The sequence below is a fragment of the Schistocerca americana genome, chromosome 1 (assembly GCF_021461395.2).
Source record: "Schistocerca americana isolate TAMUIC-IGC-003095 chromosome 1, iqSchAmer2.1, whole genome shotgun sequence".
Classification (NCBI taxonomy): Eukaryota; Metazoa; Arthropoda; class Insecta; order Orthoptera; family Acrididae; genus Schistocerca; species Schistocerca americana.
The window spans coordinates 721375740-721393960 of record NC_060119.1 but is presented as its reverse complement, the minus strand read 5'-3'; the positions used below and the strand labels follow the sequence as shown (position 1 = coordinate 721393960).

Genomic DNA, 18221 nt, shown 5'->3' with positions numbered 1-18221 from the left:
GTCATCAGTCCCCTAGAACTTAGAACTACTTAAACCCAACTAACCTAAGGACACCACACAGATCCATGCCCGAGGCAGGATTCGAACCTGCGACCGTAATGTTCGTGCGGTTCCAGACTGTAGCGCCTAGAACCGCTCGGCCACCCTGGCCGGCGAAAACTAGAGAATGAGGCTGCCACCCATAAACTAGTTGAAAAGTACGAAAGATGAGTAATTAAAATATAAACAACTGTAGCTATAGGACGTCTGTCTCCAAAACAAATGCTCTATCAGCTTCGGATCCGCTAGTAAAATTCTCATTCGTAAATAATGGAGTAGATCACGAAATTGGAGTACCTTAATGTATTAAGCTGGACGCCAGACGCAAGTGTGTTGATGAATAAAGTTGTGCGATAACAACCACTAACAAACAATAACCACACATCTGAAAGTTGTTACAATTTTTTTTATTAATCTACTCAATCTGAATTGGATCTTGCACGGGACTATTGCTAGGATGGTGCATTAATTTAGGTTACATTGGGGAACTAACACTGTCTGGCACACTTTATTGCGTTATTGTCGCATCTATTAAAATGTACATTTAAAATGTCCTTTAACCCGCCAGGATAGCCGCACGCTTTGGCACGGTGCTTCCGGGATTGGGGGAGGCGCGCTGTCCCGGATCGAACCCACTCGGCGGATTAGCAAGGAGGAGGCCCGGTGTGCCGCCCAGAGCATGGATGTGGTTTTCAGGCGCTTTCCCACATCCGATTAGGTAAATACCGGGCTGATATAATAGAGAGCAAAAAAGGCCAGGAAAAAGAAGAAAGATTTAAATTGTCTTTCAAATGCCATGTATTTCGTCACGTCTAAAATATATTACGTAGGCAATCCGACTGAATTGTTAGGCAGCCTCAGACGTGTCTGTGCAGATATTCAGGTACGATATTCCGTAACACTTTATTCCTCGTCTACGGGATATGCTTCGAAGGGCACCAGCCAGCGTGGGCAATCGTATTACGTGCTTAACTTAAACAACACTGTGACTCGCCAAACTAGTTCTCTTTCGATACACAGATTTTGGTCAAAAATAGCTCCCATCAGTGTTAAAAAATGCCGAGGGTATCCGCAGCTTTGTCGGAAATTGACACAACGCAATTACATGTCAATTCTGTCCAAATCTTTGTCAATATAAATTACCAAGATAAAATCTGTTTACGGTATGAAAATTTTCCGATGTACTGGTGGTGGGTCGTATTGGTCAATGAAAAATTCTAAATTTCGTCTCTGGTCATAGTTAATGTGACATTTGCCGCTGATAAATGTTTTATTAGCGTGGGTTACGCCTAAAAAGTAATCGGCCGCGGCTATCAGTATTTACTCTCATTAATTATACAACCGGCTGCTCTGGAAGCCTTGTCTTATTTGCAATGGTGATCCCGTTGCGCCAGATACCATTTCAGGGGCTTGTATGCGTTGTAACAGCCGTGCAAATGAGGATCTCTGCTAATTGCGGAGGCACTAGCGCGTGATGACAAAAAGAGATTGAACATTATTTAAAATATTTTTTAATGAACGATGTTCGATATTTTCTAAAGCTGGATTAATAATTTTAAAGTTTACGCCTACGAAAAATCTGGATGGCCAATGAACATGTATTAAATGCCTTTTTTGTCGCTGAAATGGTTAAGATATTAAATAGGTCCAGAAATTCGAGCTACTATCCGCATTGGTCTGAAACACTTGCGTAGCTCTTAATGTGATTTGTTAATGGAACGACAAATCATATCGTAGTGTAATTTCATTGTCATAATTCGCTGGATGTCCCGATTGTAGTTAAAATTGTAGCAGCGTCATATTTGTTCTAATACAACCACTTCTAGTAAGGTTCTGTAATTCTACTTAAACCTTCTCGTTAATTACTAACTTAAGCCGACAGGATATACAGCGTTTATCAAGTATCCAAACAAGTTAATAAAATATTAACGAATAGTTAGTTCAGGCTTTCGTAGTAGAGATAGGCATTTCAACACCCACTGAATTTGGAATGCGCTTCTATGCGCTAAAATTATATTTGAATGTGATGTCGCTTTCCGCAGTTGTTTCTACAATAATTGCTCTACTTCATTAGTATGACACTATGTATCAGACAACAGTGGAAGTGAAGCACTGACTACTTGTGCGAAGGAAAACGAGATGTTTGTACAGCAGGCTGTTGCGGTTTTACTTCTCAGTAAAGGTTCTCGTGCATGATTTTGCTTTGCGAGGCAATAAAACGAAAAATAATACGAGAAACGCCCAGAAAGTAGTGCACCGCATTTTTTCTTCAACAATTCTTTATCAAACATAATGAGAATTACACACACGAAAGAATGGCGTTTTATCTACAGACCCTATTTTTCCACGTAAAGCCCATTCCATTCTGTGGCCTTCCTCTAGCGTGAAACAAGGGCGTGTAGGTACCAACCCTTGTCCTGGTCACTGTGTGAATCACCTCCTCATCGTCTTCAAAATATTTTCCACGAGTGGCATCTTTTAATGGCCCAAACAAGTGGAAGTCCGAAGGTCTTGGCCAGAGCTGTCAGGTGTGACAGCCGTAGATGGTCTCCCCGACCTCAGCAAATCGTGGACCTCCGCCGAACCGCCCTCTGATGACGTCAGCCTCCGTGCCCAGCGACTAACTGTATTTCTGTCGACAGCAGATGCTTCATAGACTTTGCACAAGCGCTCGTGGATGTTCCGCATAGTTAGTTCAATAACGGCACGTTGCTTGTAACCTATAACACCTACAGACGCTATTTTGAAACGTTCCTGCAACTACAGCTACGCTATCTGTCGGAAGTGACGGAAACTCGGCGCTCTCACTCAGGAGACTTCAAATAATACATACGTAACGTTTCGCGGTCGTAGTATTGTTTTCGGCTGACGAAAAAAATGCGGTGGATTACTTCCCGGGCAACCCTCATACATTTGACAACCCAAAAATTGCAAACACAGGAAGAATCAATGAAAAGCGTTGTGTGGCCTCTCCCAACTGTGTGACCTTATTGTAAACACTATTTCAAGTCGTACTTTCTCAGACCCCCATAAGCGTTAAATTTAAATCCGTCTATACCATCTAACGCCATACTGGGCTACTTTAGATAAAAGGTTTCTGTACTGGAGCATAGGAGATCCTAATCCTGGTTTTCTCCAAAATGATTCAGGCGACAGGCAAGTTTTTTCGCAGTTGATGCAAAGAGGGACTCAGTCCGGAACCGCGCGACTGCTACGGTCGCAGGTTAGAATCCTGCCTCGGGCATGGGTGTGTGTGATGTCTGTAGGTTAGTTAGGTTTAAGTAGTTCTAAGTTCTAGGGGACTGATGACCACAGATGTTAAGTCCCATAGTGCTCAGAGCCATTTGAACCATTTTGCAAAGAGGGAGCCATTCTTCAGTTCTTGTCCACTTGACATAGACCAGTACGCACCTATGAAGATCAGTGTGATGGCTTCCTAAAATAAATAGAAAAAAATAGAGAAAGAAATTTTATGAAGCATTGATCGTCTCTTCCCTGTATTTAAACCAGGAACTCCAGTTTGTTCTCTCTCCTGCAGTGGGCTACTAGAAACTGGCTTCGGCGTCCTCCACGTGAAGACGCTTCCGACCATGAGATACTAATGCTAGGGCTCTTGCTTTTGCGTATATACGTATTTGTCGTTTAGCATTTATTTTATTGATGACGCACAACACATACTGCATTACCAAGTCAACACCGAAAGATTCAGCGTCCACACAAATTATTCGTGATTGTCAGAACAAGCAGAATGACGCTATTGACTGGCGAAAAATGGTTCAAATGGCTCTGAGCACTACGGGACTCAACTGCCGACGTCATTAGTCCCCTAGAACTTAGAACTAGTTAAACCTAACTAACCTAAGGACACCACAAACATCCATGCCCGAGGCAGGACTCGAACCTGCGACCGTAGCGGTCTTGCGGTTCCAGACTGCAGCGCCTTTAACCGCACGGCCACTTCGGCCGGCTTGACTGGCGAAAAAATGGTTCAAAGGGCTCTGAGCACTATGGGACTTAACTGCTGCGGTCATCAGTCCCCTATAACTTAGAATTACTTAAACCTAACTAACCTAAGGACATCACACACATCCATGCCCGAGGGAGGATTCGAACCTGCGACCGTAGAGGTCGCGCGGTTCCAGACTGTAGCGCCTAGAACCGCACGGCCACTTAGGCCGGCTTATCGACTGGCGAAGGCATGCTAGTGACTACCCGTGAAAACACAAGTCGACAGACGTTACTTCGGAAGAGATACTTCAATTTAGTGTACATTTATCGTCAGTTATTGCTACGAAATAATAAGTGCTTGTTCTGGAGAGGGAATACTTAAGATTATCAGTCGTTAATTGTAGTAACCTGAAAGTGAGTGCCAGTAGAATTCTAAGAAGTAACTGAATAATTACCAATACTTGGTCCATCTTCATGCGTGACACATGTTCATAAGATGTTACACTTCGCAATCAGTTGCGTTGGTTACATACCCTGATGACCTAAAACATCATGACCACCTATTTAATAGCTTGTTTGTTCGTGTTTGGAACAAAATGTATCACTGATTCTGCGTGCCATGGATCCGACGGTTTGTTAGTAGATTTGTGGAGGTATACGCCATGTAATAGGCGTAAATAACGGGCTGTTGTCTGCCTGCTTAGCTGGGTGGTAACGTGCTTGCATCCCATGCACTGGACCCAGTTTCAATTCCCGGCCGGGTCGGAGATTTTCTCCGCTCGTGGACTGGGTGCTGTGTTGTCATCATCATCATTTCATCCTCATCGTCGACCGCAAGTCGCCTCTTGTGACGCCGAATGAAATAAGACTAGCACTTGGCACCCGAACCCGGATGGGACATCCCGGCCAACAATGCCACTGGTTGAGTGTTGGCATCCAGTACCATCGTATCCGAGGAGTCAGCAAGAGGTAGATTCTCAGGGGACGCCAGAATCTCCACCTCGTCCTCGGACGCAGAACCGCGGGGGAGTGCTGACGTAGGGGGGCACTGGAGGCGGACTTTTTCTTTGAAGTTTTCCCCTCTCGTCGCTTCTTAGGGGCTAGCTGAGAGGTCTTCTCAGAAGTAACTTCAGGGACAGAGGAAGACCGTGAAGCCCTTTGACCAGCAGCCAGTGGCTCTTTCAACCACTGGCTGGTGTCCACTGGGGAGGACCGTGGAAGGTAGAGTCCCAAGGGGCCCCTTCCACATAAGAGGAGCCGGAGGAGGCCGTTGCTTTTCCGGTTGGGGGGAGGGGACCGATGTCCCCGGCATTCTGGGGGGGGGGGAGGGGGGTAATGCTCCCAAAGTAGAAGCTTTGGGAGCAACAGAAGACATGCCCCCAGATAACTGGACGGGGGAGGGAGATGGGCGGCCCTGAGGGCCCACTGGAACAAACTTAGACAATGGACGTAATGGCGTCATCGATAGGGACGTCGTCGCGGTGGCAGCATAAGAAGATAGCATGGAAACATTTCATATTTGAGTTTAGCCTCGTGATACGATAGCCTGTTCAGGGTCTTGTACTCCATAATTTTGCGCTCCTTTTGGAGTACTGGGCAGTCTGGCGAGTAGGGGGGGGGGGGGGGGGGGTGATGCTGTCCACACTTCAAACAGGTAGGAGGCGGCGTACATGGAGTACTCGGATGAAGCAAACGTCTGTAGTCTCTACATGGGGCGCTGGAAGGGCACCGGGAAGATATGTGCCCGATCTTCCAGCACTTGAAGCACTGCATAGCGGGAGGGACATAGGGTTTGAAGTCACATTGGTAAACCATCACCTTGACCCTTTCAGGTAATGAATCTCCCCTCAAAGGCCAATATGAAGGCACCGGTGATAACCCTATTGTCTTTGGATCCCCTGTAAACGCGCCGGACGAAATGGACAGCCTACCGTTCTAACTTGCCACGTAGTTTGTCATCAGACTGTAACAAGAGGTCACGTTGAAAAATAATTTAAAAAAATGGTTCAAATGGCTCTGAGCACTATGGGACTCAACATCTTAGGTCATAAGTCCCCTAGAACTTAGAACTACTTAAACCTAACTAACCTAAGGACATCACACACACCCATGCCCGAGGCAGGATTCGAACCTGCGACCGTAGCAGTGCCGCGGTTCCGGACTGCAGCGCCAGAACCGCTAGACCACCGCGGCCGGCTGAGAAATAATACCCTGGACCAAATTAAGGCTTTTGTGGGGAGTGACTGAAACAGGAATATCATCCAGCTTGACACAGGCGAGTAACACCCGGGACTGGGTTGGGGGTGCCATCTGAATCAAAATCGACCAATTACGCATTTTGGACAGCGCTGTCACTTCCCCAAACTTATCCTCTAGGTGCTCAACAAAAGATAGATGCTTCGTTTCCAGACAGGAGTACCCATCAGTTCCGCTGCAAACTAAGTAACGTGGCGAATAGGGATCCTGTCGCTCTGAAGCCCTACGTTCCTCCCAAGGTGTTGTTAGGGAGGGGAACGACTTAGGGTCATACCTGTCAGCGTCGTGATAAACATTTCCTTTCTTAGAGACTGCTGGGGCCACTCGATCCCTAGCAAAAGATGACTTAGTCCGCTTCATTGCGGGTCATCCGCCCTGATGCCACCCCTTCTTATTAGGGGCGCTCTCACCACAGGCGCCACCCAGCCATAGCAAAGGCCACCTGGCATGGTGGCTGTTGCTGGGAGTCCAGATGCCTCATGAAGATGGGCAATCTACTCCTTGGCTTACATGGGGAGTTTTCAGTTCAGGCATCAGCAGTGCGATCCCTTTGTTGTCAGGGGGCTACCGCCTAACGGGTACATGATGGCCCCACCACAACGGGCTGGCTACTGTGCTGGATATTGGGCGCCGAGGAATCCAATATTGTCATGGGGTGAAAGACGACAAGAGACAACGGAAAAAGATGACATATCCGGAAAGTGTCCTAGCCGAAATAGTTGAATTGCAGGTGGAGATGCAAAGCCATGACAGGAGGTTCAGAAGATCCAATCTAAGGGCACTATGGATAACTCACGCACCACGTAAGGCGTCCTTCCCCATATGGCCCGTACTTCTGTAGAATTTGGAAAGTGGTAGGACAAACCAGAAAATGGGACCCGAACTTATAGGGCTGAAAAGTGTGAGACACCTTTTAGTCGCCTCTTACGACAGGCAGGAATAACTCGGGCCTATTCTAAACCTACAGAAGAATGCTGAAGATTAGATGGGTAGATCACATAACTAATGAGGAGGTATTGAATAGATCTGGGGAGAAGAGCAGCTTGTGGCACAACTTGACTAGAAGAAGGGATCGGTTGGTAGGACATGTTCTGAGACATCGAGAGACCACCAATTTAGTAATGGAGGGCAGCGTGGAGGGTAAAAATCGTAGAGGGAGACAAAGAGATGAATACACTAAGCAGATTCAGAAGGATGTAGGCTGCAGTAGGTACTGGGAGATGAAGAAGCTTGCACAGGATAGAGTAGCATGGATAGCTGCATCAGACCAATCTCAGGACTGAAGACCACAACAACAACATTTTAAACCTCGGACCTGCAGGGTGCGACGAGGTTTGAAAAACGCTTATAACCTGCTTTCTCCCGTCGATATTCGATGTTGCGGTTTGGGTTGGTTCTCGACCTATATAGCTTTGAAACCCTTACCACGAATGGATTTTTCGATATTTCAGTGGAAACTGAAAGTAACTGGTTGGAGAAAGTTTACGAACTGTGCGGTGTACGAAATCTTTCTGAACGCAGTTGTGTTGCTGCAGGGCATTTAATATTGATGTTCGAATAGAGACTAGTTTAACCTCGCCTCGTGCGGCAAAGCGAGGCTGGTGACTTTTATTGGGACTCTTTTATAAATGTAAAAATGCCGATAATACATATGGGTCTGCCGCTAAATGCTTCCTAACTGAACAGTGGTGCTGTACGTAGAGTAATTTGTCTGGCGCGCCGACGACCGCTACAGATGCGTGGATTCTGTTCGTGGACACACGTGAGACTTCACACGACCGACGACATCTGCGAGGGATTTGTCTTTTTGTAATAGCATTTCCCCCGCAGAACACAAGTTCACAGACAGAATAAAGAGCGTAAGTCAAAGTAAAGTAGTAATTTCACCGAAGTAATACAGATTTCTTATTCCGAAGCATTCGGCAAAGTATCTTGTTTCTCTTCTTTTACTGCAGGCTGTTTCCTGGACGACTGGTCGCACGGTATCTGTGCTTCGCGGGTTAATGTGGAGGACAGACTGCACTGGACGAAAATATTCGGCTTCGATCAACAATGTATGACTGAACAATCTGAAAGGTCTCTTGGTGCCACACAACCCTATCGAAACAAAAATCGGTTCTACTCTCGGCACCTTTCGAGGTTTTGAGGAATTTTCGCTACTTATTGTTTGTATTTCTCCGTACTGGAATGTCTCAATGCTGTAGCATGCGATTTGCATATCGATGTGCTTGAATGATAATGGATGAGCATTAACAACGAAGTCGGGGCATTTGGGATCGAGCATTGCACCGATTTAGCTGGCCCTACCACCCACGGGACCCAGGCTTTGCCCAATGCGCGCCATGTATCTAATCTTGTCGAGCTTGAAGTTCATTTGCTTAGTTTTCAAAAATCTATCGAAGGTAAAGTTATAAATCCAAATTACAAAAAAGTACTGATGCCATATTTGGTGATATAAAGTACATAACGCTTTACATGTTCTGACACACCAGAAGTTGCGAGTCCTGCGTAACTCGATGAATGACACTTATCTGAAAGCTGGTCATGTGCGGATATGCGTGAATTACAGAACAGTTGGTACGACTTGAAGTTATGAAATTTTCGTCACGAGTTGAGACGGTAACTGCCTGTCGCCTTGAATGAGTAACTTCCCTGATTATGGAATTTTCCTCGTTACAAGTCCTCAAGTTTGAATTTACGATCGCTGATGTATAGCAACGAGGTCGGCGAAACTTTCTTACAGTACGCTCTACTTACAAAACAGCACTGACGGCAGGACATTGTGGAAGTGAGACTAATTTTCAGTGTTCGTGTCTGCGAGAAGACGAAGTTACCACTCTAAAAAAGGACTAATACTAACTAACGTTATAAGTGTCTGCCTTAATTCGCAGTAAACCGAGTCATGAGCATTAGGCTGTAGTTATTTCTTAAGTTGTTGTAAAAGTTAGTTTTCTGTCAGTAACATAAAATGGTTCTATGGCGAAGCGTGCTTATGAAACGATTCGAGGAAAAAAAAAAGGAAAGAATTGGCCTATTTTACCCCAGGTTCTTCCCTATTTATTTTCTCTGTATATATTTATATGTGTGTGTGTATAAAAAAACGTTGCGTTACAGGAGCACTATGTTATACGACATTTAAGACAAAGATCGTGGCTGTACGACTATATTAATCCAAGACAACAACCTACAGTGGAATACAGATAGCGCCTACAAACCAAATGCGGCTTCTTGAGTATGTCAACGGAAGAGGATGATTACAAATTATTGAGCTATATATTGCAATTGTACTTATGGAGTGAGCATTCGGATGCCAGAACGAGAATTCTGCCGCAACCTTTCCTGCAGCTCAAGTCACATGATTTTGGGACGGCGCATTTTAGCCCTACAGAGCTTAACGTATGTTATTGAGTATTATTACCTCGCAGCTACACACAAATGTCCTTCAGAAGCACCGTGAAATTCTGTATATGCATTTTACAGACATCTTAACAGTTTGATACTAGGAGCTGCAGTTGGCTTAAAGATATGAGGAACAACGATATTGTGTTTTTCCGTCACAGTATCATAGCTCAAATTCCACTTTATTTGCGTTTTTTCGGGAACGGGATAAGACGTGACTGCCAGCAATATTTTTCTACGTTTTCTATTGCACTTATTCGTATTGTCGAATCTCAATTTAATTAATTACGTTACAGAGACACTGTGTGTAGATGGCGCCGAAGCGTCACGAAAAAACGAAATTTGGAATACGATAAGCGATGTGCACCACCTGCTTGTCCATTTTTTCATTACGATTCTACTTTTTATAGACACGTAAAATATATGACATTTTTTCGCCATCTCATCAGCAAAGGAAAACCATACACAACGCACAAAAAATAAATAAATAAAAAATAAAATAAAATTGCAAGATCAATGCTCGAACTTTAGAGTAATAAAAGAAGTGACAGCGTCGAATCTGTTGTAATTAATTGCGTTACATTGACACTGTGTAGGAAGCTCTTATGCAGAAATACTTAGCTATTTACAAGGGTATGAGAACCTGCATAAAATGCAGGAAATTGATCAGATTTAAGTAGAAATTTTATCTGCATACACTGACTTGCAGATTACTCAAACACACTCGAAACCTTATATAGCACTTGTCTCGTGAACACTTGGCCATAAATGAGCAGAAATTATCCCTACACTATTTTATAATACCTTGTCATGATATTTTTCAACGTATAGAGTGCTTCATATTGATACACCATTTACAATTATACGTCTCTTGTACATACGTATTAAAAGTAACTGGTCCTCCTTTCACGTACCGGTACTTGTCTTTACATCCGTACCAACGACAGTACTGCACCATAAATGTTACAACAGGTCAAAAATGCAGAAACGTACATAAAACAAAGCGAATACGTGTAACATTAAAGTTTCGCTGTCGGCACAAATTGTAGACAAGCAGCATGGTCCCAAAATCTCGTGAGTAGCCCGGTTTGATGTCGAGAACATGCGCAGTAGACTATGTTCTCTCCATAGATGTACGTTCCACACACCTAGCCGGCGATCAGAAACAACTGAGCCGCGCCGCCCGTCCAACTCTCGCTACTGCCTGCACCATGCCATCGACCTATCCTGGAGAATGTTGTTATCTCAGAGTTCCCTTACACCTCGTCTTTCTATAGACTGGAATTTGTACGCTCATATAACGTGTGTTGACCACACAAAATGACCTGGGAAAATCTTGCTCTTTGGGCAGCCGGAAGGGGCGCTGTGGCCGAGCGGTTCTAGGCACTTCAGTCCGGAACCGCGCTGTTGCTACGGTCGCAGGTTCGAATCCTGCCTCGGGCATGGATGTGTATGATGTCCAAGGGGTTAGTTAGGTTTAAGTACATCTAAGTCTAGGGGACTGATGACCTCAGGTGTTAAGTCCCATAGTGCTTACAACCATTTGAGCAGCTGGTAAATATTACTCATTCAAAGCCAGTCATTCGTCTGTAAAGCTATTCAGATTGTCTGTGCTTATTTGCAATAGTTTAGTATATATACTCACCACCGTTAATGTTTCACTCCCTGATACCCAATGTTTCCCTATCACATTCCTAACACCTTCTCTTTCAAAAATGTCTGCACACTGTAGTATGTTTTAGTTCGCTTTTTGCAATCAGTCTGGCGCGAAACCAATTAATTAACTGTACAATTTAGCCTGAACTAATCTCATACTTAAGTGCGTACGTTTTCGCGTATGGGTGTGCGATTGCGTCATATATAATAAAACAACCATAGTTCAAAATGATTCAAATGGCTCTGAGCACTATGGGACTTAACTCCTGAGGTCATAAGTCCTCTAGAACTTAAAACTACTTAAACCTAACTAACCTAAGGACATCACACACATCCATGCCCGAGGCAGGATTCGAACCTGCGACCTTAGCGGTCGCTCGGTTCCAGACTGTAGCGCCTAGAACCGCTCGGCCACCCGGGCCAGCACAACCATAGTTTTGACTGCTATTGTACGCAGCCTGCCAGAGAAGAATACTGAAGATTAGATGGGTAGGTCGAGTAACTAATGAAGAGGTACGGAACCGACTTGATGGAAAAAAAATTATTCCACAACTTGACTAAAAGAAGGGATCAGTTGATAGGGCATATTCTGAGTCATCAAAGAATGATCAGTTAGGTAACCGGCGGGAGTGTGGAGGGGTAAAAATTGTAGCGAGAAAGTAAGGCTCGGATGCAGTACGCAGGTTCTACATCTACATCGACATTTACCTCTACAAAAACACTCCACAGGCCACCGTACGGTGCGTGCTAGAGCGTACGTGGTACCACTAGTAGTCATTTTCATTCCTGTTCCACTATCGCATAGCACGAGGGAAAAACGACTATCGCTATGCCTCCCTATGGGCCCTAATTTCTTGTACCTTATGTTCGTGATCCTTACGCGAAATGTACGTTGGTGGCAGTAGGTCCACTCTGCAGTCAGCTTGAAATGCTGGTTCTCTAATTTTCCTGAGTAGCCTTCCCTCCAGAGATTCCCATTAGAGTTCCAGAAGCAGCTCTATAATACGGAACTTGCCTGTCGATCGAACCTACCGGTAACAAATCTAGCAGCAAACCTCTGAATTGCTTCAACTGGATGTAGGTTGCAGTAGTTATGCAGACATGAAGAAACTTGCACAGGATATACCAGCGTAGGTAAGTCCAGCAAATCAGTCTTTGGCCTGAAGATCTCAATAGTAAAAACGACGACGACGACGACGACAACAACAACAACAACAACAACTGCAAGTTCAGGTCTACTAGAACTCCATCAACAGGTGCACAGAAAAATTTTCAGTATGCTAATTTACTCAAGATTTCAAGGGCAATCTTTGGGGTTATATTTTAGTGGATCCGGGGTACACAGTTTCTGCAGTATCCGTTCTTGTAAAGTGGAGCTCGTACTCTGACACTATATTAGCCAATGAAAGATAGTGTGTGTGTGTGTGTGTGTGTGTGTGTGTGTGAAATCTTATGCGACTTAACTGTTAAGGTCATCAGTCCCTAAGCTTACACACTACTTAACCTAAATAATCCTGGGAACAAACACACACCCCCATGCCCGAGGGAGAACTCGAACCTCCGCTGGGATCAGCCTCACAGTCCATGACTGCAGCGCCTTTCAGACCGCTCGGCTAATCCCGCGCGGCGAAAGATAGTGCCTTAGCATGTCTACAAAATCGTACACATGAGCAACATATATTAAAACGGTTTATTTATTTTATTGGATTATTGTGGTTTAATAATGCGAAAAGCACCGGGAAACGGAAAATAAATGTGACTTGATGAGGGTACCTTTTGCACTCCAGGCGAGAACCATTTTCGCTACGGAGCAAGAACACATCCGATTTGTGACAAAGCAGGACACAGCTAGTAAAAAGAACACACGCACGAATTGAGTCGATGCGAGATTTTGGTTAAATTTGAGATTACTGTGCGCTCTGATTCAAACGAAAAAAAAACAACAGGCAAAAACGAACGCGCACTTTGCGTTGTCAGCCAAAAAAAAATACTCACGACTAGAGCCGCGAATCTGTAACGGGATGGCCAGCGTAACTCCTGACCGAATCCGCCGATTTTTCTGAAAACCCTGGCTGTATTATAGATATCGCATCTTACACTTCGATCGTTTAATCGCCTTAAATTTGGCTGCGAACGCATTATCCAAGATTCAATTGAATATCGGCACTAATGGAATCTATTCTTCGCGCAAAAAACAATCCTCTTACCCACTCGGTCTGCAGCCGGCGGGAAATTGTTGAAACCCAGCGCAATTAAGCTCCAGCAGGCGTAACATGAGGAGAAAATTTAAGCCTAATTTCGGGCAGCACGAGAGCGTATTTCACACGGTACCGTTTCCAGCTGAGGTAAAAGGTTGAAATTAAAGCAGGCTAAACGAATAAAAAGTAATTAATTGAGGCACCGTGCATTTACAGTCACTCCCTCTGCGTCCAGTCCTTTGATTGTTTTTAAAACAGATTTACTATTAAACGAGTTTTTCCAGTTAGCGAAAATGTAGAAGAGTGACGAGTTAGGTTCGCACGCACAAGAAGACGTGTCTGCTCGGAAACAAGTGTTCGTTGCTAAATACCTACCACACATCTGGTTTCATTTTGCTGTATTTGGTAATAGTTACCGTATATAGAACGGTATAAGACCCGTGGGGTATTAGGACAAATACAAAAATATCCTTTGGTTCACCGACATTTATTTTCAGCCTATTGCCTATGTTACAGAAAAGAACGACTATTGTGGAACCTGTTAGAGATGTAACGAAAACTATAAACGTTGTATTTATAGTGAAGTGTAAACATTGTGAACAAGAAGAATATAAAGAGAGTGAAGTTTCGAATCTTGGTTGCGAGTCAGTTTATTTCAATATCCGCCAATGACTTCAGCGTAGTGTAAATTTCATTGACTTAACATCTACCAAAGCAATTAAATCTGCAATATCAGTTTTTAAAATGACCTCATGTTTGCTAACGAATATCAACAGTTTCTCAATAGTTTTACAATGAATATCTGAAAAATTGTAAGTTTTACTTACTTCACAACAACAACTCCTGTTCAGCCGCTAACAATTACTTAAATTAGTAAAGCGTCTTTCGTCAGAAAGCTGTTCTGCATTATTCTTGCCTTGCATTAATTCTTAACGATTACCAGCCTCGCATGCATTATTAGGACGAAACACAAGCTCGGATTGGGGAAGAAAGTCAGCCGTGTCTTTTTCAGAGCAAGCAGCCCAGATTTCACCTAAAACGGTTTCGGGAAACTGCAGAAACAGAAATATAGACGGCCGGAAGGAGATCTGAACCAGCGCTCTCCAAGGTATGAGTCGAATGTCTTATTTACTGCGCTACATCCCTTGTTTCAGTTTGCATAGGCTGTGCAAGTCTGGTAGTTAAAATCTCCAGGCGACTTATAAAACACCGTATCATGCTCTATCCCCCACTACTTGTAAATACATGCGGGCATTTAGCGTATTTGATACTTAACATTTGCGAAGCACGAGTGCTCTTATCCCGACTCGAATACACAAATCTCTGAGACAAGACGACGTCATTTGAATGTGTGAACAGAGTGCAACGATATTGACAGTAGATCTTATAATCAAATTTTCCCCGAGTCCCGGTCGTGATACAAATTTTGGCTCATTTCTTCTGCTTTAATCATTATCGTAGATATTGACATGTTTGCCAAAGCTATACACAGAGTCGCTACATTACAGGAACTGTGCAAGTATAAATTTACAGTGCCGGTATACTTTTTTTTATTTGGACATTTTCGTTGTTGAAAGACGCCTCAAATGGAACACTGATTTTGTAAGAAAGCATAATGCTGATTAAACTATATAATAATGATGGAAACCGAAAACTGTCTTTAATTTTTTGTAATTTTTCTGAAATCAGACTTCAAAGAACCCTATAGTTTCGACATGAAGGAACTTAAGCAATTTAATTGAGCACAGCACACCCAGCGGCAAAAGCTTGAAATGAAACACACATACAAACAGAAATAAGAAAGCTATTACCATAAGCGGGAATCTAACAAGAAAAACAAAACGTGAGACAGGGCTTACTAAAACTTCCTCCGCTCCAACGCGCGTCATATCGCTTAAAGCGTACTATTTTAAGTTTTAGTAGTGCTCTTCGCTTTTCTATCCATAGTGACTGACCTCAGTCCGTTGTAAACCATTTGACGCAGCTTGTCACCCTACAGCATGTTATAGTTCCATAATGCCGCGACATTGTGCGTTCAAATGGTGTAATTAAAACCGTTACGCTTTTTCTGTACGCTGTCTCTTGTTAACATGAGACATTGCATTAAAAAAAAATAGCAGATGAAACCATGTAGCGTGGAAATCGCAGGGTGGGAAAGGAAGCTCAAAAATTAGATACCTAACATACGGGCCGGCCGAGGTGGCCGAGCGGTTCTAGGTGCTACAGTCTGGAACCGCGCGACCATTATGGTCGCAGGTTCGAATCCTGCCTCGGGCATGGATGTGTGTGATGTCCTTAGGTTAGTTAGGTTTAAGTAGTTCTAAGTTCTATGGGACTGATGACCTAAGAAGTTAAGTCCCATAGTGCTCAGAGCCATTTGAACCTAACATACGGGATAGACGATGTGAAACGTGTGTAGAAAGCGAAGCCTATAGAGTACTCTAGACTTTCAGGTTTGTCTTACCAAATAATGTTTGCAACTATCGTCTACACACCTGGTCCGCGGTATTCAATTCGTATTTACACCTGCCAGCCACAAAACAGCTCTCTCACAATTCTCAGTCACTAGCTAGAGTGTGCAGAGTATTTTACGGCCATGGCAAAATTAAGTAAATTTGCTTCGAAGATATTTATTCTGTCTAGTACTACACTCCTGGAAATGGAAAAAAGAACACATTGACACCGGTGTGTCAGACTCACCATACTTGCTCCGGACACTGCGAGAGGGCTGTACAAGCAATGATCACACGCACGGCACAGCGGACACACCAGGAACCGCGGTGTTGGCCGTCGAATGGCGCTAGCTGCGCAGCATTTGTGCACCGCCGCCGTCAGTGTCAGCCAGTTTGCCGTGGCATACGGAGCTCCATCGCAGACTTTAACACTGGTAGCATGCCGCGACAGCGTGGACGTGAAGCGTATGTGCAGTTGACGGACTTTGAGCGAGGGCGTATAGTGGGCATGCGGGAGGCCGGGTGGACGTACCGCCGAATTGCTCAACACGTGGGGCGTGAGGTCTCCACAGTACATCGATGTTGTCGCCAGTGGTCGGCGGAAGGTGCACGTGCCCGTCGACCTGGGACCGGACCGCAGCGACGCACGGATGCACGCCAAGACCGTAGGATCCTACGCAGTGCCGTAGGGGACCGCACCGCCACTTCCCAGCAAATTAGGGACACTGTTGCTCCTGGGGTATCGGCGAGGACCATTCGCAACCGTCTCCATGAAGCTGGGCTACGGTCCCGCACACCGTTAGGCCGTCTTCCGCTCACGCCCCAACATCGTGCAGCCCGCCTCCAGTGGTGTCGCGACAGGCGTGAATGGAGGGACGAATGGAGACGTGTCGTCTTCAGCGATGAGAGTCGCTTCTGCCTTGGTGCCAATGATGGTCGTATGCGTGTTTGGCGCCGTGCAGGTGAGCGCCACAATCAGGACTGCATACGACCGAGGCACACAGGGCCAACACCCGGCATCATGGTGTGGGGAGCGATCTCCTACACTGGCCGTACACCACTGGTGATCGTCGAGGGGACACTGAATAATGCACGGTACATCCAAACCGTCATCGAACCCATCGTTCTACCATTCCTAGACCGGCAAGGGAACTTGCTGTTCCAACAGGACAATGCACGTCCGCATGTATCCCGTGCCACCCAACGTGCTCTAGAAGGTGTAAGTCAACTACCCTGGCCAGCAAGATCTCCGGATCTGTCCCCCATTGAGCATGTTTGGGACTGGATGAAGCGTCGTCTCACGCGGTCTGCACGTCCAGCACGAACGCTGGTCCAACTGAGGCGCCAGGTGGAAATGGCATGGCAAGCCGTTCCACAGGACTACATCCAGCATCTCTACGATCGTCTCCATGCGAGAATAGCAGCCTGCATTGCTGCGAAAGGTGGATATACACTGTACTAGTGCCGACATTGTGCATGCTCTGTTGCCTGTGTCTATGTGCCTGTGGTTCTGTCAGTGTGATCATGTGACGTATCTGACCCCAGGAATGTGTCAATAAAGTTTCCCCTTCCTGGGACAATGAATTCACGGTGTTCTTATTTCAATTTCCAGGAGTGTATTACGTCGGAAGCTACAAAAAAGATCGGTGCAGATAAGGTGGACAAAAGAGTGGCTTCTAAAACGTTCGCATTTTAATCTTTTAAAGCAGGTAAAAATTAAAAAAGAAGTCTGGTTTAATAAGAGGCATTCTTTGTGTTATTGTAGTGTGCTACATGGCGCCCAGGTGTCCCAGGAGGAATGCTGAATATTCAGGAATGTGACAGAAATGATTATTCGAAGCAAAAAAGTCTAGTATTTATAGTGCATCTAAAACTTGCAAAGCAAATATCGCGGAAATGAAAAGTGCTACTGATGCGCGGTTTTCTTAGAATGAGTTGGTGGTCGGGGGCTCGTATTGTTAGCCAATAAACACTTAGAAAGTGTATTTTTTGTGTAAACATGCTCTTTTTAAATGGAACAATGCCCACTGACAGTAACGAACTAAAAGTAGGCTAAATTAGAATGTCAGGGGTGTCTGTTGAGGGCTCTATCGTGAGTCGTATACGGGATATCGTATTTTGCAAAGTTCCCACACTGACAATGTTTCTGCCATTCACCCCGCGTAGTTGCTAAGTACTTTGCTGTTATGTCTGCTTACAGTGTGTGTGTGTGTGTGTGTGTGTGTGTGTGTGTGTGTGTGTGTGTGTGTGTGTTCCTTGAGTGCACCGCGAT

At 44.9% G+C, this 18221-nt stretch overlaps 1 protein-coding gene and 1 non-coding gene across 3 annotated transcripts in view; both read right to left on the bottom strand.

The window, feature by feature from the left end:
* Positions 1-18221, bottom strand: part of LOC124610289 (peripheral plasma membrane protein CASK) — a 667578-nt gene that overhangs the window by 540405 nt on the left and 108952 nt on the right. The window lies entirely within an intron of this gene.
* On the bottom strand, positions 11636-11719 carry Trnas-gga. The gene is given in 2 exon segments: positions 11636-11670; positions 11680-11719. It is a non-coding gene; the product is annotated as a tRNA-Ser (tRNA).